Genomic DNA, 22,858 nt, shown 5'->3' with positions numbered 1-22,858 from the left:
CAAAAAACCAAAAAAAAGTGTAGAGTGAAATCTGAGAGTGTTTCATCGCTAAGCACTATTGAAGTTTAGACCGCCTTTGGGTTCTCTTAGAAACAGATTTTGGATCTCCAATCTGGGTTTTCTGCATACCTTCTTCCTTAAGTTGATTATCCTCTCTTACTCTGGGACAGGTTTTCCTGTTTTAGCATAACACCTTATTTGCGATCACTTTTTGGATCAACTTTTCCAACACAGGACTCTAATTCCTTCTCTAGGTTTCTTTGTCTCGCTGTGGTCCAGGATTAAACATGGCAGTCACTAGTTTATATTTCATTGCCCTTCTATTCTGACCGAAGGGTCAGAGTCTATGGCAGGCCTTATTGATCCGCGTGGTAGAGAGGTGTAGGTACCGGGAAGTGTTTTTCTCCCTTTAGACCGCCATCTGATCTTGGTCCCTATTGTGTTTGTGAAGGAGGCGGGAGGTGAAGAATTAGGTGTTCTAATTGGCAGGTACTTGATTTTTGTTTTGTTTTGTTTTCTGAGAGTGATTAGACTCATGAAGGTCTTTTATATTTGTCACGATTCAGACATGGTGCTGAGTGAGCTTGTAGGTGACATGTGGACTGTGACTTACGGTGCACACATACATGTATACACAGTGGAATACTACTCAGCCATAAAAAGAAGGAAACCTTGCCATTCGTGGTCACCCGATTGGACTTTGAAGGTACTGCGCTAAATGAAATAAGTCAGAGAAAAAAACAGTAGTTCTGATACTTCCTGAGTTGCTTTGCTTCCTGTACTCCAAATGCATATAATTTACTAAAGCGTCAGGACAAGGATGTTGCAAGAATTGTAGTAAACACTTCTCATTTTCCTTCAAGCTTCTCCAGTTTGCTTTCAGTGAATCTTGGTGTTCTTAAAGGGTTAAAGAAACGACGACATTCACTACCCCATGTTCTTTAGGAAAGCTAAAAAGGAACCTGATGTTAACTAAAATTTAAATTAAAAAAGAAAAGGAACTTGAATTCTAGAGCTTGCTTATGGTTGAAATCTTTTGCAGAAAAAAAATCATGACTTCTGGGTCAAGTTCTGGGACATTCCTGCAGCCCCCATCTCTTGTAAGAGCCCACTGGCATAACAGTGTAGAAGTGTAAACGTGAACCAGTAACAGCAGACAGAAAAGGGCGAAGAGCGATACTGCTAATGAACAAGAGAGTTAAACACATTTCTGGAGAAATTAAAGCAAACGGGAACCAACTGATGGATAAATGGAGCGGAAGCTAAAGCCTAACAATGAGTATAGGAGCGGCTAGGGGTGTGTAGGCCAGTCTCTCCAGCAGGAACCCCAGAGAGGCTCTGGACTCAGCGAGAGTGAAGAAGGAATAGGAAATGGCGATTCTGGGTGTATTCTGTACGGATCACTTCAACCGTGTGGCATTTCCGTAGCCTTTCCGCTGCCTTCCCGGTGGAGGCAGCCAGCACTTGTGGCGGCTCCTTTCTCCGGCACCAGAACGAGGAAAACCAAAAACACCAGAGGGTTTGACCCTGAAGAACTTGATCGGGAATGCTTGGGGAAATTGAATGTAATTCTTTCTGTATTAGGTATTGGCACCCCTTCCTTGAGTCCCATACTTGGGGAGGAGATCATTCCACACTTTCCTAGCAGCTTGCAATAAAACAAAGCCTACTGGTTGACATGCTCTTTTTTTTTTTCTTTTTTTTTTTTTTCTAAATCTCATACTGAGTTCCCAGTTAGAATTTTAATTCCAGGGAGAGAACTAGTCAGAAAACAGATTATACAATAGCAGAGAAAACCCACACCAGCTAACCAAGTCCTTATACCTGGATCATTGGTGCGTGAAGACCATTAGCCATATTAGAGGGTCCTTCAGCATGACAGAGACCACAAAAAAACAAAAAGAAAAGCTGACCCTCTGGGGAAACAGACAACGCAAGAAATAGAGGAAAATTTAACACAACATTCCAACTAATGGAGTCAGATTCAGGAAGTTAATACATTCATAAACCCATTATTGGGTAAGGGGTGCGCCTGGGTGGCTTAGTCGGTTAAGTGACTGACTTTGGCTTACGTCGTGATCTCACAGTTTGTGGGTTCGAGCCCCGCATCAGGCTCAGTGCTGACGGCAGAGCCTGGAGCCTGCTTCGGATTGTGTCTCCCTCTCTCTGCCCCTCCCCCACTCTCTCTCTCTCTCTCTCTCTCTCTCAAATAAATAAACATTAAAAAAAACACCCCAGATTACTGGTATAATGAAAAGGGAGCAATGTGAGAATGCAAAAGAGGGATGGAGATCAAGAATGTGACTGTCAAAAGAAAACATGCCACAGACAAATAGAAAATAAAATTGAAGATAACCTCCCGAAATGTAGAGCTCTAAGACGCAGAGATGGAAGATACAAGGGGTAAGACAGATGGCTTCCTTAGTGTTCTTTAGAAAGTGAAGACGGAGACAAAACCTTCCCTGCTGAATTACATACGAAACAGCCAAGATCCAGAAACAACCTCAGTGTCTCCCAACGGGTGAATGGATAAAGAAGATGTGAGATACACACACATACCTGGATACACAGTGGGATGCTACTCAGCCATAAAAAGAAGGAAACCCTGCCCTTTGTGACCACAAGGATGGACTTCGAAGGCATTGTGCTAAATGAAATAAGCCAGAGGAGAAAAGAGCATATGATTTCACTTACATGTGGAATCAAAAAACAGGGGACTTGGGTGGCTCAGTCGGTTGAGCATCTGACTCTTGATTTTGGCTCAGGTCATGATCCCAGGGTCGTGGGATGGAGCCCTGTGTCAGGCTCCATGTTGGGTGTGGAGCCTGCTTAAGACTCTCTCTCTCCCTCTCCCCCTCTCCCCTTCTCCCCTTCTCTCTCTCTCTCTCTCTCTCAAATTTAAAAAGATCAATTTCTAAAGAAAACAAAAGACTGAATGAACATAGATCCAGAGAACAGATTGGTGGTGGTTATCAGAGGGGAAGGGGGTCAATTGTATGGTACCAGGTGATAATCAGACTTATTAGGATTATGGTCACTTTGTAGTGTATACAAATATGATTTATTATGTTGTACACCTAAAAGGAATATAACATACCAATTTTACCTCAGTTAAAAAACCAAAAGCAGAAAAAACTTTACCAACTGATACTGTTGGGAGTACAGTCGTAGGAAAGCAGGGATGAGGAAAGGGGAGTGAAACAAGGAAGGTGGGCTGGCCATAGCCTTGTTATAGGTGTTGTTGATTACAGATCTTCGACTTACCACGGGGTTATACCCTGATAAACCCATCGCAGGTTGAAAGTGTGGTAAGTCAAAATGCATTTAAATGCATTTAATGCTACCAAACGTCCTAGCTTAGCCCAGCTTACCTTAAACATACTCACAACACTTAAGTAGCCTACAGTTAGCAAAACCATCTGCCAAAGCCTGTTTTATAACAAAGTGCTGAGTGTCTCACGTAATTCATGGAATATGGTACTGAGAAACAGAACGGCAGTCTGGGTGCAGAATGATCGTCAGTGTCCAGGTTGTTGTCCCTCGTGATCACATGGCTGACTGGGAGCTCTGGCCGCCTCTGCCCAGCATCAGGAGAGAAGACCGTCCTGTATATCAATCTAGCCAGGGGAAAGACCCAAATTCATAATTCTAAGTATGGTTTCTACTGAATACGTATCTCTTTAACACCATCATAAAGTTGACCATCGTTAAGTTGGGGATCGTCTGTATTTGATTTCTGTAGAAGTTTTCAGAAGGGTTCTGTAGATGTTCCTCTTGCTGGTCCATCCAAAGGGAGTGCAGAGAGGCATTTTATCTGCTGGTTTCCACTCATCTGTTTCTCCCCCTTTGGTCAGAGTTTGCCATGTGAACAGTTAGCTCACACAGGCCTTGGCCTTCATTGGCCTCAACGGGGAGGCCAGATCCTACATCCTGTGTGCCCAGGTCTAGAGTGATGTGTCATCTAAGCCTGGAGAAGTAGGAATCGGTACTCCAATGGCAGCCTCTGGCCTCGGACCCGCTGCCTTTCAAGAAACTGTTAAAAGATGGTCATTCCCAAGAGGGTTGGCAAAGGGAGGGATTAGGGGACTGCTCCTTTTTATTATGAGCTCTTCTGTACCCATCTGATTTGCTATTGTATACATGCATTAATTTGAGAAAAGTGAAAATTAAATTTAAAAAGGGAAAATAAATTGCCAAAAACACCCTCAAAATAACTATGAAAGATCTTTTAGGATGCATTTGGGGAAAAAAAATGAACTTCAGATATTGAAAGGTAAAATCTAATTAGTAGTTTATATCAGGAGAATCTTCTTTTAAGAAAATTGGACTTACAGACTCGAACCTTTCTCCTTTCCCACCCATTCCTGCCTCACTGCCCGCTTGCATACAGCCCCATGGGACTGAGGTCTAGGAGCTCCTCCCCCTCCCCCAGGGCCACTGCCAGACCCGGACTCTCCTTGGATTACCCCAGCACACGGTCCCTGACCTGCTTCCCTCTAGCTCTGCTGTAGCTCTTGTACCCATTCACCCGTTGGGAGACACTGAGGTTGTTTCTGGATCTTGGCTGTTTCGTATGTAATTCAGCAGGGAAGGTTTTGTCTCCGTCTTCACTTTCTAAAGAACACTAAGGAAGCCATCTGTCTTACCCCTTGTATGTTCCATCTCTGCGTCTTAGGGTTTGCGGTTTTCCCTTCCTCGTGTCCCCTGCGTTTCTCCATGCCGGATGGGTTTGGGTCTCTTCCTGTCCTAATTTTGGTTGTATCTCTTAAAAATTAACAAAAACCTGTAGTTATTTATACACTCTACTAGGCTGGACATATTTCTTTTTTTTCCCCCCTTTTAACAAGCACTTATTGAATGTTTATAAGGCAGTCAGCGGAGATGCAACAATTGATTAGACCTGGACGGTTACCTGCCCTCAAAGAGTCCATGTTCTACAGAGGTGATAGATATGTAAACAAATAATTAAAAAAAAAAAAATTTTTTTTAATTGTTTGTTTACTTTTGAGAGAGAGACAGAGCACAAGCTGGAGAGGGCAGAGAGAAAGGGAGACACAGAATCCGAAGCAGGCTCCAGGCTCTGAGCTGTCCGCACAGAGCCTGAGGCGGGGGTGGAACCCACGGACCGTGAGATCATGACCTGAGCTGAAGTCAGACACTTAACCAACTGAGCCACCCAGGCGCCCCTAAACAAATAATTTCAATAGAATAGAAGTGCTGTGGTAGAGTTACGTATTAGGTTCAGTGGGAATACGCGGAGGGAGTGATTTTTTTCCTATTTGGAGGAGGCAAGAGAAGCCTCTGAGAAGTGGATGACCGGACTAAATATTAAAGAATGTGTACAAGCTAGGCAGATGGGTAGGAAGGAGAGCGGCTTTCTAAGCAGAACGACTGGCAGGTGCAGAGAAACTGGAGGTGAGATAGCACAAGGTGTTTTCCAAGACGTAATACACGTAAGAGCGCCACCTGGGCCCGGCTGAGCCGCTGTCATCTCTCAGGTGGGTTATTACTGTAGCCTCCTAACTGGCCTGCCTGCTTCTGCCTTGCCCAGTGGTCCATGTGAAACCTAACCCTAACCATGTCAGTTGGCTCAGAACCCTCGCCGGAGAGGAAGGGCCCAAACCCCTGCAGTGGCCTTAAGCTTGGTAAGATTTCTACCCAACACCTCTCTTTCCCCGCTGCCACCTTTCTCCATCTCCTGCCACTCTGTTCTTGCTTATTCTGGTTCAGTCGCACGAGGCCGCCTTGCTCCTAGTTCCTAGAGTCAGCTGAGTACGTTTTCACATCTGAGGCTTTGTGCTTGTGTTCCCTTTGTCTGCGGCGGTCTTCCCCCAGACAGACACACGGCTTGCTCTCTGAATTTCTTCAGGTGTCTGCTCGGTCGTAACCTGCCCTGACTCCCCGGTGTCAGATAGCAGTCCTCTGTCCCTCCAGCCCAGTACCCCTGTACCCCCTTCCTTGCTTTCTTTTCCTCCATGGCTCCCCATCTGTTTCTTGTGTGGCTTGCCTGTTTCTTACTTGTCTTTCCTTACTAGAATGTAAACTTCCCAAGGGTAGGAACGTTGTCTTTGTAGTCGCTGTTTCCCCAGCATCTAGAACCAAGTGTCTAGCCCCTCATAGGTACTCAGTAAATACTCGGCAGCAAGAATCAAAACTGGATGGGCGAAGGATTTTGGACTTGAGAGTGTAGGCATCGAGGAGCCTAGGATTTTCAGAAGAGAATTAGTTAACGATATCTTCCTGGGAGCTGCTTAAAAATGGGTTGCCTGGGTGGCTCGTTCGGTTAAGTGTTGACTCTTGATTGCCGCTCAGGTCATGATCTCGTGGCTCGTAGGTTTGAGCCCCGCATCGGACTCTGTGCTGTCAGTGTGAAGCTTGCTTGGGATTCTTTCTCTGTCCCTCTCCTGCTCTCTCTCTCTAAAAATAAATAAACTTCTAAAAAATGGATTAGGCTGAGGTTGTTTGCAGATGGGAGAATGACTGGAAGAGAGATTCTTGGAATAGCCTGCATGGGAGGTGATGAGAGCGGAAGCGCCTGTTCACCGTTTGCCGTGCACAGAGCGCGGATACTCACACAGCCTTTCAACGAGCGTGTGTGTTGAATACAGGACTGTAATCGCTTGTCTTCTGTGGGAAGTATTTAAGAACAATTCTTGATATCGTGGTGAGCTTTTTGCAGACTCCTAAAACTAGGAAGAGAAAAGGTTCTTATGTGTTTTACAGACTTAGTGCTTCAGAAGCAGATAATCAACTGTCCGGTCGATTCAATTAGCAAACATTTTCTAAACATCAACTGCTGTGTGCTCATCATTTAATGAGGAAGCTATGGATGAAGCAGCATGCGATTCAGCCCATGGTCTACGTAGGGGCTTTACTTGTGAAGTAAATAGAGGAAATACAAGCCATCATGTAGTTGTGCTTGCAGACAGAAGGCAGTTTTGTTGGGGGAAGGGTATAGGGAAAAATTTTGCCTCTTACTGTATGTTACGTGATTTACTCATTTGAAGAAGTGAACTATAATAGAACATCCAATGCTATATATATAAAGAATAATTCAATATTTTCTGATTCAGGAGGCACTACAAAATCTTCCTAATATTTTATTCTGAACCTGAGTTAACGGCTTTTTTTCAAGGATATTGCAGTTTAACGTATAGAAGATATGAACTTAATTGCCCATGAAGACAAAATAAAGAGTAAGTTGATTTAAATTGTATTGAAAATTTGGTTAAGATAAAGAATAATCACCCATGAGTTGTATAAATCAATTATATTGACTAGAATAGACAACCAACCATATTGGCTGTGGGGACCTTCCGTTTCCAAGGAAGCAGGTAGCTGGACCAGAGTATTTCTTATTGTCTCCTGTGGGTGGAAGACATGATTCATGGATGTTTGAAGTTCTAAATACTGCTTACAGAAGATACGGAAGAAAGAGCTTTTAGGAGGTTGGAGACATTAAGACTATTATAGGGTTTGTCGTTTTTAACCTAATAGACTATTGGTTTGAATGACTCTATTCTGAAATATTTATTTTTCTCTTTAAATATTCATAGCTTTGAGATGGCAGAACTCAGCCTCAGGGGAGAGGTCAGCCTGCCTTTTTTCTGAGTAATTTGAAAGCTGTGCGTGTGTGTATGTGTGTGCGTGTGCGTGTGCGTGTGTGTGTGTGTGTGTGTGTGTGTTGAAGGCAAGTGATTTGGATACAAAGCCTATACCTGTCCTTAGACTTGCATATGCTAGATCCTCTAAATTATTTTTATTGTAAACATAAATGTACAATATATTGTATTTCCTGTTTTATTTTTATTTATTCTTTGCAAGGGCTCGGGATTGCACTTGGTCCCCTCCTGCACTCCATCTGCCCTTTGGTTAAAACTACTGTAAAAGAAGGAACCATTGTTAGGCTTCCATTTCAGTAGGTTTGCATTTAAAAAAAAAAAAAAAAAAAAAACAACTAGTTTTTATTCTCTTATCTGTAGGTTCCATATAAGAAGATCCCTCTACTTTGAGGTAATTTACATTTATGGCCACTACTACCTTCCTCTCAGCACTTCCTCCCTCCCTAATCTCTGCCCTTCTTCTAGAAGTGTAGCCGCTAAGGGCATTTTCTAGCAGCACCTACTGTCACCATAATTCTCATCATGCCAGCAAAGCCTCTCAGCGTTTCCCAAACCACCTGTACCTGGAGTACCAGGGCCCTGATACGACACACTGAATCATAATCTGTGGGGGGAAGGATCTTGATCTCAAGAAAAAAATGTTCCCAGGGTGATCATTATGCACAATTAAATATGGGAATCTTCACTCTCAAGGAGCCAGGTCAAAGATGAGTATGTGGGTGTGCGTGGCACAGCGTAGAGGAGGGGGCCCATACTGCGTGCGTTAGTGATCTTACTGAGACTTTAGCAGGAATAGATGTGCCCCTAGACTATTTTCTTGGAATCAGATAATACTTTCCCTTAAATTTAATATTTTAGTCGGTGATGGGCCTTTTACTACTATAATCATTATGACACAGTCATTAAATCTGTTCTTGTGAATTTCCTCTGGATCCCAGCCATCTACTCAGTCACGGACAACCAAATGAAGAATGAACCGTTTGAACTGATCCTGAACTCACAAACTAGAGGCTGCAGGGAGTCTCCCTGTGTAGGCTTTTCCTTCCAGTTCTAGATCTACCTGCAGATTGTCTGACATGTCATGGCTCTGGGTATGATTTATATTCACTGTCAAAGAGAAAACACATGACTTTTATCTAACTTATTTTGCTATCAGAAATCTTTTCGGGACTGTTAGATACTGATATTTTCAGCTCCAGGTGTTCAGAGGGTGAAACCCTGCTGACAGGAGAAATGGAAACACTTCTGTTTCACAGCCCTCCCTCCAGGTTATTATGGTAGTTTGAAGAACAAAAGGAGGCAGGAATAGTATAATAACCTCACTGTTTTTAGATTGGCAGAGGGGGACGTTTGTGTTCAATACAGAGTTATTTCAAATACCAAAGGACAGAGATTTGGGGCGGCCCAGTTTTAAGTGTGGGGGTAAATGAAGACCCTAGAATGAACTTCACTGAGTGTCTGGTAAATGTGTGTTGTTTTGTCTTTGTGCGTATCCATTCATTTTCTTTCTCGAGGTCTTCTTAGCCTATCGTTCTTCTACAGAGGTTTATAAATTACTTTAGTTGATTCTTGATCTTAAATCCAGCGTTCTGTTTTTTACCTTTCTGTGAGAGGGTCACAGACATCAGGCGGGCACCCCGGCTTTTGGGACAGGGTCTGAGAAGAATGGCCGGCCTTTTCTTAGGCTCTGTCAGCTGAGTGCTTTTTATAAACCCTTTTTTACAGAGGCAGGTAGGGTTTGAGATCTGAGCCTATCCAGGCAAATCCTAGGGGGTACGAATTATCTAATTTGTAAAATGCTTGAAGGCAGGGGCGCCTGGGTGGCTCAGTCGGTTAAGCGTCTGACTTTGGCTGAAGTCATGATCTCATAGTTCATGGGTTCGAGCCCCGCGTCAGGCTCTGTGCTGACTGCTCAGAGCCTGGAGCCTGCTTCGGATTCTGTGTCTCCCTCTCTCTGCCCCTCCCTGCTCATTGCTCTATTCTGTCTCTCAAAAATAAACGTTTAAAAAAAAATAAAATACTTCAAGGCAAAAGTATTTTCTTTTGGTTACAAAGCTAGAGAATTAATTTCCATTTTTCCTATAGCATGACGAAAATGGTAAGTGACCCTGGCCAGGATGATAAACTGGTGAGAAGATCCTCTACCTAAATAACAAAATGATCATTGTTGTGAAGGTGTAAATAAAACGCATATCGATCCCTTTCTTTCAGCAATTCATTCTGATCATAGATGTAATACAGGGATTGGGAAACTTTTCTCTTGCGATAGGATTTGCAGCCCGTTGCTTAGAAGCAGCAGATAGCAGATCAAGTATAGAAGTGGGACTTGAGATTACCAAAGTGAGAAAATGAGGATGAGGCTGGGAAATAAATGGGAAGGAGCGGCTGAGTGCCTTAGTTCGTCGAGTGTCCATCTCTTGATTGGCTCCGGTCGTGATCCCAGGGTTGTGGGATTGAGCCCCCCTCTGCACTGGGTGGGGAGCCTGCTTGAGATTCTCTCTCTTTCTCCCTCTGCCCTTCACCCCTGCTCGTGCGTGTGCAACGCACACATGCGTGCACTTTTCTCTCTCTCAAATAAAATTAAAAAGAAAAAGAAATGGGAAGGTATAAACAAAAATACTCTTCTTTCTCCAAGATTCCATGGACTTTATCCTACAACAGTTAAGGCAAACAATTCTATTTGGGACCACTCTTTCTGTGTTCTCTTAAAGTACTTTATGTTTAGCTCTATAGCACAAATAATGTTGATGTAATTATTAGTTTAAATGCCTGTCTCACCTTTTAAATTTGGTCCTACAAAAGAAAAGGTACAAAAGACCACCCCAGGGGTGCCTGGGGGGTCTTAGTCAGTTAAGTGTCTGACTCTTGATTTCAACTCAGGTCATGATCTCACAGTTTGTGAGATCGAGCCCCACTGACAATATGGAACCTGCTTGGGATTGTGTCTCTCTCTCCCTCTCTCTGCCCCTTCCCCTCCCAAAATAAATAAACTTAAAAAAAAAAAAAAAAAAGTAAAATCTTATTTTTGCCCTTGTGCTTCCCCTCCCCCTGATGTTAAAGACTAGGATGTTGTAGGTGCTTAAATGTCAGTAAATAACGGATTCAAGTAATACTCAGAATAACTCCATGTAACAGAGAATATATTTAAGAAACAATAACAACATAGACTCGTTTACCCCAAGCAGTGTGACTTGTGAATAATGAGAAAACTTTTCTTTCAGGTACTGATGAAAGTGCGTGGGTGAATGGGTCCTGAATAGTGAGTCTGCAACTATAAGTCTTAAAAAGCCATCTTGTTCTGCCTATTGCCTATAACTGGTTGGTTGCCACATTCCTTAAATTCCCCCACAGCAGCTCTTGACTCCGTTTTCTTGGCCCCATTACCCTGCTTAGGTCCACATCTTCTCCAGTATGCTACAAACACCTCCTTATTTCTGCCCCCTAATTGCCAACCCCCAAGTATATCCCACATCCTGTTATCTTTACATGAGCTACAACTCTGCTATTCTCCTATTTTGACGGCTCTTCATTACCAAGGAATACTAGTTAAAACCGTCCGTACCGAACAGATTTGGATATTGGGATACTCACTATAGAGCAAAGCATCAGAAAGGATAAGGGAGAGGTTCCAAGTAGGTCTTTTAGACTGGGAATATGATTAACTCAACCAGCAGAAATAAGAAAAGACCGTAATAAACTCACTTTTTAGACACACAGAATTTGCAGTGTAAGTGGGACATGGAAGGCGGAAGGATGGGATCTGAGGAGGAAGAGTGCCCCCCGGAAGAACCGGATGCAGGGTACGATCGAGTCGGACGTCTGGCACTGTATTCGTAGTTTCACTTGCTCTCTTTGCATCTGTGCAACAGCCTCTATGGTAAACAGTCCATTTTGCAGCTAGAGAAGCAGGCTAGAAAGGCTTGCGTAATTCGTCTGTACCTGGTAATGGTATGATTGGGATTTTAACTCAGGTCTGTCTTTCAGGCTCATGCTCTTTTTTGTTTTTACTCTGCATCCCATGAAAGCATGGGAGGGAGGACATGGTTGGACCTAAAAATATTTGGAAGTCACCCGTAGGTAGGTAGCAGTCAAAGCTCTCAGATTGCTGTGGGTGAGGGAATAGACGGATAAAGGGGTTGAGACTTGGCCCCTGGGTTATACATTTTTCCTGTGTGACGGGAACCGTTTGCTGTGATTGTGTATTTGATTTTAGAATTAAAACATTTAGCAGAGTTCACATTGTATACCAGAAGACCATATATGGTAATGTATCACCTCTGGTACTCCATGTGATTGAAAGGAGAAAGATGTCATTCTTCTTCTTTTTTTTTTTTTTTTAATTTTTTTTTTTTTTAATTAATGTTTCCTCTTTATTTTTGAGAGCGGGGGGCGGGGGGTGGGCGGTAAAGGGCAGAGAGAGAGGGAGATACAGAATCCGAAGCAGGCTCCAGCCTCTGAGCTGTCCACACGGAGCCCTCTGTGGGGCTTGAACCCATGAGCCATGAGATCATGACCTGAGCCGAAGTCGTATGTTTAACCGACTGAGCCACCCAGGCGCCCTGTGAGAGACGTCCTTCTTAGCTTTTGTGTTTGTGAGATTGAAGGAAATCGTGAATCTAAAGCACTGGCACATAAATGTTGATTTCTTTTCTCTCCGAAAGGTACTCTACCATTTCTTTCTTCCTACCCCAACATTCTTCTCCAATTTGATATCAACCCAAGACAACATTTGTTTCATTGTATGTTATCCTTCGTTAGTTACACTCTCTACTCTAGCCAAATGAAGCAGTTTGCTACTGTAGTGTGCCTGTGTGTGACTTCCCATCTTAATCCTTTATTTAAAATTTTTATTTATTGCTTAATATTTATTAGGCCCGGTATGGGATTCTACAGTGTACGAAACAGTCGCCACTCATCATAAAGAAGCTTTTAATAGGAGGGGTAAGGCACTTACCGAGATAAGTATAAGGCTTTGAATTTAAATATCTTGTACACATTTGTAGTGCAAGCCAAGTGCTGTGGGAATACAGGAGAGGGGGGAAATTCTTCTGACTGGAAGTGGGGGTGCAACACTTGTTATAAGTCTGCTCGGTTGGATCCTGGTCTAGATACCGCTGGTTCTTTGTCTTGTGTTAGCCTCACAGTAGATGGCGGTTACGCCTGTGTTGCAGGTGACAAAACCGGGGCTTAGTTTCTTGTTCAAAGCTACACAACTAACAGGTTACCAAGTCAGGATTCAACCCCAGGTTCATTTGGCTCTAAACCTTAATCTGTTTCCTTTACACCAGAGGTCCAAAAACTATGGCCTACAGGCCAGACCTGGCCCGCTGCGTGTTTTTGTAAGGCTCGTGAACTAAGAATGATTTTTACATTTTTAAATGGGTAGGAAAAAAAAGTCAAAAGAAGAAGAATATTTTGAGATGTGAGAATTAGATGAAATTTATGTTTCGGTGCCCATCAGTAAAGTTTTTCTGGAACACAGCCGTACTTGGCTCATTTACATACTGTCTACAGCTGCTTTTGCATTGTAACAGTGGAGTCCTGTAGTTAGTTGCATCAGAAATCAGACAGCCTGCAAGGCCTAAAATACTATCTGGCTTTTTATAGAAAAAGTCTGCTGACCCGTGCTTTATGTCGTACTTCCTTTCTAGGGATAGCTTCGTGGAGAAGGGATTATTTGAGGTGATCCTTGGTGTCCGGCTACATTTTCATTAGGCATGAATCCTCTTGGTAGGGGATACCGCATGGGGACCAGCACTGATCCCTGCTATAGCAGTCTGGCTGAGATTTGGGAAAGCACCGTATTTGGGGAATGTAGAAGTCCAGACTCATTGCGACACAGGATTAATGGATGGGAGCTGTGTGTGACATGTCTGTGAGAAAGAGGACCCCACTGGAGACACCACATGGCTCAGTGACTAGCAGCATTGGTTTGGATCTGAGTCTGCTTATGCCAGGTATTAGCTAAGTGGTTTTTTGGTAAAACACTTAACCCTTTTAAACGTTGGTTTCTTGGTCTATAAAAGGAGAATAATGGAAAGATCTCCCTTTAAAAAAAATTTTTTTTTAACGTTTATTTTTGAGAGAGAGAGCACAAGCAGGGGAGGGCAGAGAGAGAGGGAGACACAGAATCCAAAACAGGCTCTAGGCTCCCAGCTGTCAGCACAGAGCCCGACGCAGGGCTCGATCTCACAGACCGCAAGATCATGACCTGAGCCGAAGTCGGAGGCTCAACTGACTGAGCCACCCAGACACCCCAGCTTCACATTTTATCTTACCAATTCTTTACAACAAGGTGTGGCACTAACATTGCTATTTTATCAGTGAAGAAACTGGGGGCCGCCTGGGTGGCTCAGTCAGTTAAGCATCCACCTTCAGCTCAGGTGATGATCTCACAGTTCATGGGTTCGAGCCCCACATCGGGCTCTGTGCTGATAGCTCGGACCCTGCAGCCTGCTTTGGATTCTGTGTCTCCCTCTCTGCCCTTCCCCCGCTCACACTCTGTCTCTCTCTCTTTCAAAAATAAATAAACATTTAAAAAATGTATAAATGAAGAAGCTGAAGTGCAGGCAAGTTAGGTTACAACATACTTAAGTGTTTACAGCTATAGTAAGTGGCAAAGCCGAGATTCAAATTATGTTCTAACCATACACTTCAGCATTGCTCTTGGTAAAATGTGGCTTTTATTGGGTCTCAGGTGGATTTGATAATATTTTAAGTAGTGTTTAAGTAATGGAATAAACAAATTTGTATTGGGGAATAATACATTGAAAACACTGTCATCAGTCAGTATATCCCTTACCTTCCTTTCTGGGCATCACCTTGAGCTTTAATCAGAGATGCCATCCTAAAAAGTGTTGAGTCACACTGGCCTGAATTCTATGTGAAATAAAATACTGTTTTCTGTCCTCTTACTATATCTCTCCTTAAACTTTTGTGTAGGTAGTAAAACAACAGTGAGATCGCAGGATATCGAATTGGTTTGTTGAATGATTATTGAGTATGAAATAATGTTATATCCCAAATTTATCTGTTTCACGTAGGTCTCTTCAGGGCTTTTCTTTTTCTTCTTCTCCTTCTTCCTCCTCGTCTCCTCCTCCTCCGATTTAAAAATAGCTTTAAAGTATTTTATTTATTTATTTATTTATTTATTTATTTATTTATTTAGAGAGGGAGTGAGTGAGTGCACACACAGGGGACGGGCAGAATCCAAGCAGCAGGCTTGGGATTCTCTCTCTGTCTCCCTTTGCCCCTCCCCCACTCACACTTTCTAAATAAATAAACAGCTTTTAGAAAATAAAAATAACTTTAGAAAAGCAGCTTTGTCACTCAGTTGTGTCTTCTTACTTTTTAAACCAGAGCGTTAGAAATGCAGATAGCTTTGTTTGAAAATTTGGAAGATCTCACTTTTTAGTATTGTTGTAAATTATGTTGCTGATGGGAAGGCCAGTTAACCAAAGAATTGCTTTGTTTATAATTTCCTGTCCATTCCTGTACTAAATTCATGTGGATATTAGGAGGATTCGATGTAACCTGTTCTTTCTGTCCTCACGGTTAGCTTTCTACAAACTGGGGACCACTCTTCATCTTGGATGTTCGGTTTTATTATTCTGCTCATGCAAACCCCTTAAGTAAGAGTAGTGCCGTGAGGCTCCATGCCAGACGTCGTTCTCGGTGCTGGGGACGCATCGGTGGGCCGAACAGGCAAAACCTCTCACTTACGTTCCAACAGAGGAGACGAAATCAATGCAGTATTATTATAGATGAGAAGACAGAAATCGGGGTCGAGAGTTTCAATAGAGCGGTCAGGAAAGCTGACATGGGAGCACGGACGTGAGGGAGGTGTGAAATCAGCAGACTGGAATACCCGCGGCACACAGAACAGCGAATCCTGAAGCTGCGTGCTCCGCTTGGTGGGCCGGCAGACCTGCTCTCAGGGAACTTTCGTTACCCTGGGAGACAGTGCGAAGGACTGAAAGGGAGTACAGTTTGTTTTTTCTTCTCATCTTTCACAAAAGTCAGAATTTATATTCTAGGGAAGAAAGGGGCTTTAAAATTAAATCTTTATTAGATTCTTGTTAAGTGAGATAGAAGCCTGACTTGCATATAGTACTCTTTGTTGTCTGTCAGTCTTGTGAAAGGGAAAATTTATAGACCGCCACATGAGGCAGAAGAGAAATCATGTCTGGTTTTGTAGAGGGTAAGAGTTAATAATTCATTTTCTCAGCTGACATACACCTAAGCCTATGATTAGCCTATGATTTTAAAAACAAACCATTTTCATATTAAACATAGAGGTAAATTCTTGCCTAGAAATGATCATGTGAACTATTATCTCCTAGTTTGCCCAGAGGCCAAAGTACTTCGCTTTTGAACTTATAACCTTGGAATATAGCCTGGAAATTTAATAGAAATCTGAAACCATTTAACATTTATAGTAGTAGTAGTAATAAATACTTGGGGAGACTTTCAGACATTGTAGCGTGTATGAAATAAAACGCAGAATCACTCCTATTCCAATTTCATTCCCTTAGCATATAAACCTAATGTGTTTTTCTTTCCACAAATATAAAAGACCTTCCTATAAGGAGCAAAATAATCTACTGAGAGTTTCTTTTTGACCTTTTAGCAAAGACCTACATTTCCCCTTTTTTCAGGAAACCGCTCAGCCTCCGCCTGCCTTGTATTTCTTTGAAACACATAGTGCCAAGGGTGCACGTAGATCCTATAAAATGTTTTTACCTTTCTTCCCCTAGCCCCCACTGCTAATCGATGTGGCTGTTCAGTTGACTGGGCCAGCTTTGTAAGGCCTGCCCCCGTGGGAGAGTCAATACTGTGAACTGGTGTACAGGTACCTCACTCCCAGCAGGGCTGGCGGGGGGGGGGGGGGGGGGAGACTGGAAGCCAGAGCAGGTGAGTCTACAAGGAGCTCCCTCTGAGCGAGGAAAGCGAGTCCCCTTTGCCATGTTAATCATAACCGGGAGACTGTCTTTTAGCCTTACCGATTATTAAGTAGACCCTTCTTGCATACGGTAAGATTGTATTTATGCCTGGAGTTGGAGTGTAGATCTACAGACACCTTTGGTGGTCTTTACTCTCTTTCGTTCACCAGTCTACCTGAATGTGAATTTGTTTCTTTCATATCTGACTTTAGGCCAGTACATCCTATGAGGGCTTCTGAAACAGCGTGCTTCATGGGCGTCTGGGCGGCTCAGTCGATTAAGCGTCCGACTTTGGCTCCCGTCGTGATCTCGCAGTTCAGGCGCTCGAGCCCCGTGTCGGGCCCTGTGCTGACAGCTCAGAGCCTGGAGCCTGCTTTGCATTCTGTGTCTCCCCTTCTCTCTGCCCCTCCCCTGCTTGCACATGCTCGCTCGCTGTCTCTCTCAGAAATAAATTAAAAAATTTAGAAAAAATTGGAAGCAGTGTGCCTCATGCCACGGGCAGGCAGGTGGGTAGGTAGATATGGATACGGCCCTGTGGAACTTGACGAAGGGAGAGGGTTATTTTATTTCTCTCTTCGGACACCCAGGAGAGCTGAGGAGAAGTCATGTATAATACCCCAGCCTAGATAGAAATAATGAAAAGAACTTCTATGGTGATGGGTGACAAAGATACACCTTTTCCCTGAAAAATTATAGGTAAAAATTCAAGGTTTTCCTAGCATAATTTCTAAAAACTAAACAAAGGGAAGATTTTTACGTAAAGCACTCCTTAATACCACTTAGAAATGGTTCTTGGACACTGGAGACAGCTGAATTTTGATGCCTTATAACTTTGAAGTGAAAGACCATGATGAATTTTTGTCTCTAGATAATGTCACTACCATTTTCTTGAGGATAGCACAGTAATTCAGTGCTTTAGCATTTCGGCTTCCTGTTACTGATTCCATTTTTCATGTCATTCTCTTTTATATTAAAAAAAAACGGGGCACCTGGGTGGCTCAGTCAGTTGAGCGTCCGGCTTCTGCTCAGGTCACGGTCTCGTGGTCTGTGAGTTCGAGCCCCACGTCGGGCTCTGCTGACAGCTCGGAGCCTGGAGCCCGCTTCAGATTCTGTGTCTCCCTCTCTCTCTCTCCCCCTCGCCCCCTCACATTCTGTCTCTCTCTCTTGTCAAAAATAAATAAACATTAAAAAAAAAGTTAAAAAAGAAGACTTTTGTAGGCTTCATTACAAGTGTAATACCTGTTTATTATTAGGAGCCTGAGGAGATTTGGGGGTAGATATGCTTCCTGTTTTGAAGATGATGATGATTTCATGGGTGCACTTAGGTTGTAATTGTCAAGGCTCACAGTACAAATAAGTAGATTCGGTTTGTTGTGTATATCACTTACACCTCAATAAAACTGTTCAGTTTTTTTTATTGATTAGATGACTAATCAAAATTGGACTTGTTTTGCTGTTACTATGTGTTTCCATTTGTTAGTGAAATTGAACATTTTGATGGTACCAGTCATTTGCGATTGAACATTTCATCTTCTGTGAATTGTTCAGGTATATTCTTTGCCTCATTTTCTGTTGTCCGGTGTGTTTCTGAATTTGTGTAGCCTACTCTTAGTTAGTGATGACGACCCCTTGTCTGTCTCGTCTGTGGCACTTCTTTTCTCCCTGATTGGTTTTCCTTTTGACTTTAAAGCCCACTTCTCCCCCTTCCCTTCTCCTTTCCTTCCTAACTTACGCAGCCACATGTCTGTTTTTTTTTTTTTTTCCCTTCCTAGTTTTTAGGTTTCCTGCCTTATTTAAGAATCCCCCAGACCCCAGTTATGCTCTCAAGTTTTCTGGTATTTGCGTAGTTTTCATTGTTCTCTTAGATTTTATTCCTTCTCGAATTTTTCTGGTATGGACTAGGCACCGTGAAGTGCTCATTTGGATAGCCAACTTTTACAAATACCATGTGGTAAATAAACCGTTTTCCCCCAAGCAGAGTGAAGTGCTACTTTTATCTTGTTAATTTCCTGTATAAACTTGAATCTGTTTTAGGATTATCATGTTCTGTTAATCACTGTGTATATTCTTACTGTTGTTTCTTTTTTAAGTTTTGTTTGCTTATTGGGGGAAGCGGGGGAGGGAGAGAAAGAATCCCAAGCAGGCCCTGCGCTGTCAGCCCAGAGCCCCATGCAGGGCTCCATCTCACAAACATGAGATCATGAACTGAGCTGATATCAAGAGTCAGACACTTAACCAGCCGAGCCCCCCCTTCCCCCCAGGTGCCCCATAGTGTTGAGCCACAGTGGCTTTATGGCAAGTCCTAACATACTGATAGAACATGCCTCACTTCATGGTTTTTCCTTTTCTAAACTTTCCTAGGAGTGTTTCACGTACCAAATAGAAAAGTATTTAGGCCTATTTTCTTCCCTAGACACCATTTGCTTCTGATTAAAAATGGCGTTAGGTATACGTTTTATTTCGGCAAGGATTAACATTTTTATATTAAGCATTCCTCCAGAAACAAAATGTATCTTTCTATTTATTCAGGCCTTGTTTTACATCCTACATCGTGTGTTCTATACTACACATTTTGTTGCTCTTTTGAATAACTGGCCACTGCTGGTTTTAAAATAGTTATGCATAAATGTGACAGAATTTTATTATTAGGTCTGCTGGTTTGTAGTCAGTTCTTTTGGTGTTTCTAAGTATATAGTTAACATTTGTAAGGGTAACTTGTCTCTGTGTTATCTTGATCTCCATTTTGTACTTGCTTTTATATGTAGAAGGACTAATAGTGACAGCGCAGTTATCTGTGATTTCTAATAATGACTGGTATTTCACAGCTTAATGTGATGTTTGCTGGGGCGCCTGGGTGGCTCAGTCGGTTAAGCATCTGACTCTTGATTTCAGCTCAGGTCCCATTCTCACTGTTGAGCCCTGCACTGGGTTCCATGCTCAGCATGGAGCCTGCTTAAGGTTCTTTCTCTCCCTCTCTCTGCCTCTCCCTCACTCAGGCTGTCTCACTCTCGAAATAAGTACACATTAAAAATTATATGTGTGTGTGTGTAATATGTAATGTTTGCTGGTGGTTTTTATGTCTTGTTTTTCCTTTGTTATAATTAACAAATGCGATAACATTCTTAGCAAGTGTTCTGTTCAATGAATTTTAACAATTTGGGACCATCATCCTTAATAAGAAATAAAACCTTTCCATCATCTTAGACTGTTCCATAGTACTAGATGTCCATCAACTCTCCCCCCCCCCCCCCCCCCCCGCCCAAGAAAAGAGAAAACTAGTTTCTCGCTTCTGTTACGATAGATTTATGTCTCATTCAACAGGGCCCTTCAGGTCCATCCCTGCTGTCAGTAGTTCATTCTTTTTGTGTTGTGTAACATTCCATTTTGTGACTCAACCACAGTTTGTTTATCCATTTTCCTATTGATTTCAAGACAGTCATTTTTCAGTTTGGGGCTATTATGAATAAAGCTTCCGTGAACATACTTGTGCGAGTGTTTTTGTACACACATGCTTTTATTTCCTTTGGGTAAATACAAGAAGCATTTTAACTTTATAAAAAAGTGGAACCGCAAAGCAGTTCTACCAAGCAGATATACTGTTTTACACTTTGGCAAGTGGCATATGAAAGTTCTCATTCCACACCCTTATCAATGTTCCGTGTTTTCAGTGGGCACGAAATGCTAGCTCAGGTTTTTTTGTTTTTAAAGGTTACTTATTTTGGGAGGGAGAGGGAGAGAGCACAAGCAGGGGAGGGGCAGAGAAAGAGGGAAAGAGAGAATCCTAAGCAGGCCCTGCATTGTCAGCACAGAACCTGATGCAGGGCTCGATTCCACGAACCGATCCCATGAACCACAAGATCATGACCGGAGCCGAGATCAAGAGTGAGATACTTAACCGACTGAGCCACCCAGGTGCCTCCTGTTTGGTTTTAATTTCAGATCCCTGATGACTAATGCTGTTGAGCCGCACATTCATGTATTTTCTGCCCATCGGGATATCGTTTTGTGGAAAGTTGTCTGTTATAGTCACTAACCCATCTTCAAAAAGATGCTTTGTTCTTTTTGTTACGATTTGTAACAGTTCTTTGTAGATTCTGCATAGGTGTTCTTTGCCAGATAAGTGAGTGTATTGCGAATGCTGCCTCCCAGTCTACATCTTGTCTCTTTATTATCTTAGTGGTACCTTTCAAAGGAGGAAGAAGTTTTAAATTCTCGATGGAGTTCAGTGTATCTATTTTTTCTCCAGCAATTCTTGTTTTTTATGACCCAAGAAGTTTTTGTTTATTGCAAAGCTGTGAAGATTATCCTCTTTTTTTTCCCCTGGAAGTTTTAAAACACTCATATATAGGTTTGTTATCTCTTTCAAGTTAACTTTTGTATACATGGGATGAGTTGAGGTTCTGTTTTGTTTTCTTTTGTTTTCCCCCCATTGGGTATTCAACTTTTTTTATTTGTGAAAAAGACTTTCCTTTCTGCCACTGAATTGACTTGATGCCTTAATACTGACTGTACTATTCTCTTCTGTTTCATTCATTGATGTGGGGGGTTTGGGGCACACTGGTGCGAGTTTGTGGGATTTGGGGTACATGGTCATCTTAAGACTGTCAAGCTTTCCAATCCATGGTCATGTATTTCTCCATTTATCTTTGTACATTTGTTCTGTTGGATTTTGCAGAAGAACTTATTGTAGCAACGATGGCTGAAGCTTTCTTTAAAAATAGCGTGAGATCTTTCTGCAGCTTTGGATTCATTTTGTTGGAGATATAGTATGAGTTTAATGGCCATCAGGTTAATGTCAAAAGCCTGCGATAATGTTTAGAAAATGCTGCTGAAAGTTTCAGTTTCCTACAGCTCTCCATGGGTAGAGAATCCTCTCTTGAACTGAGGGGAAAGAAGGATAGTTGGGACTGAGAGAGAAGGAGGAATAATTGCTCCCTTGCTTGATGGAAATGATGCTCCCAAGCAGGAGGAAACCAAATGACATAAACCCAGGTTTTCTTTGATTGCCTAATGATATGATGTTTAAAATACGGTGGGGATGGGGGGAGCCTATCAAAGTGCTGATATGTTGAAGCATTTGTCCATCTCTGCCAGCTACTTACAGGAGAGTGGCCCAAGACTTTGCAGACTTGTGTATCTTCAGTTAAAAAAAAAAAAAAAAAAAAAAGGCTTTGCTTTTGATGGAATGAAATGGGAGGTCAAGGGGGTGGGGAGGATGGGTCCTTCGCAAAATTTGTTCTACAAGATCCAAACTTTTTTATATCTGAACTTAGAACAGAAGTGAGAGAGGGGCCATAGCGCCAAAATAGCCCCTTCTAACAATTCCCTGTAGTTCCTGCATACTTTATTGATACTTCAGATACCGCACTGAATTCCAGGTAAGCATCTGGGAAAGGTTATCACATGGAGAGGTTTCTTGGTGTGCTGTTACCCTTAGCTGGCAGTGATTATGAAGAACTCTTAAATTTTTTTGTCTGGGGATTTTTTTTTTCTATCTCTAGTGTTTATAATTTAAGGAACCTTTATTTTAAACTATTAACCTAGTAGCCAAGACTTAAATAAATCTCTATCTTGAAATACAAACAGTATTTTTTTAATAATATACTTTCCTCTGAACTCTGTGCTCTTAAAACCTAGAGACCTATGTTGTCTGGTTTTGAGAATTTAACTTATAATGTCACCCTGCCTATTGCTATGAATTGTAATTGAACGAAGTTGGTTTGTTTTCCTCTGAGAATCACTGTAAAGGGACAGAGAGTGTCCTGAAGAAAATACTAATGGCCCAAACTGATTTCAACTCTTACACCTTTTCTTGTGTGAGAAATTTCCTGGCATTTTTAAAAACTTGGTTTCAAGGAAAATTTTTGACTCTTTGGTAACTAATCAACTTTAATATGGTCACGGGCCTGTTTGGGAATCACAGATTCACCAAAGTGGGGTGTATGTGTCTGCATGCATACGTCTCTGTAGGAGTGCAGAGAGAATATTCAGGGAATTTTGTACTCACTTTAGAAATAATCACATAATGATGGGGCGCCTGGGTGGCTCAGTCGGTTAAGCGTCCGACTTCGGCTCAGGTCACGATCTCGTGGTTTGTGGGTTCGAGCCCCGCGTCGGGCTCCGTGCTGACAGCTAAGAGCCTGGAGCCTGCTTCGGATTCTGTGTCTCCCTCTCTCTGCACCTACCCCACTCACGCTCTATCTCTGTCTCTCAAAAATGAATAAACGTTAAAAAAAAATTTTTTTTTTTTAAAAAAGAATCACGTAATGAGAATTTAGAGTCACTTTTTCTCCT

At 42.4% G+C, this 22,858-nt stretch overlaps 1 protein-coding gene across 4 annotated transcripts in view; it reads left to right on the top strand.

The window, feature by feature from the left end:
* RBFOX2 (RNA binding fox-1 homolog 2) overlaps window positions 1–22,858 on the top strand; it is a 281,688-nt gene that overhangs the window by 197,348 nt on the left and 61,482 nt on the right. The window lies entirely within an intron of this gene.

Source organism: Panthera uncia, chromosome B4 (genome assembly GCF_023721935.1).
Source record: "Panthera uncia isolate 11264 chromosome B4, Puncia_PCG_1.0, whole genome shotgun sequence".
Taxonomy (NCBI): Eukaryota; Metazoa; Chordata; class Mammalia; order Carnivora; family Felidae; genus Panthera; species Panthera uncia.
This window is presented reverse-complemented; position numbering and strand designations above follow the sequence as displayed.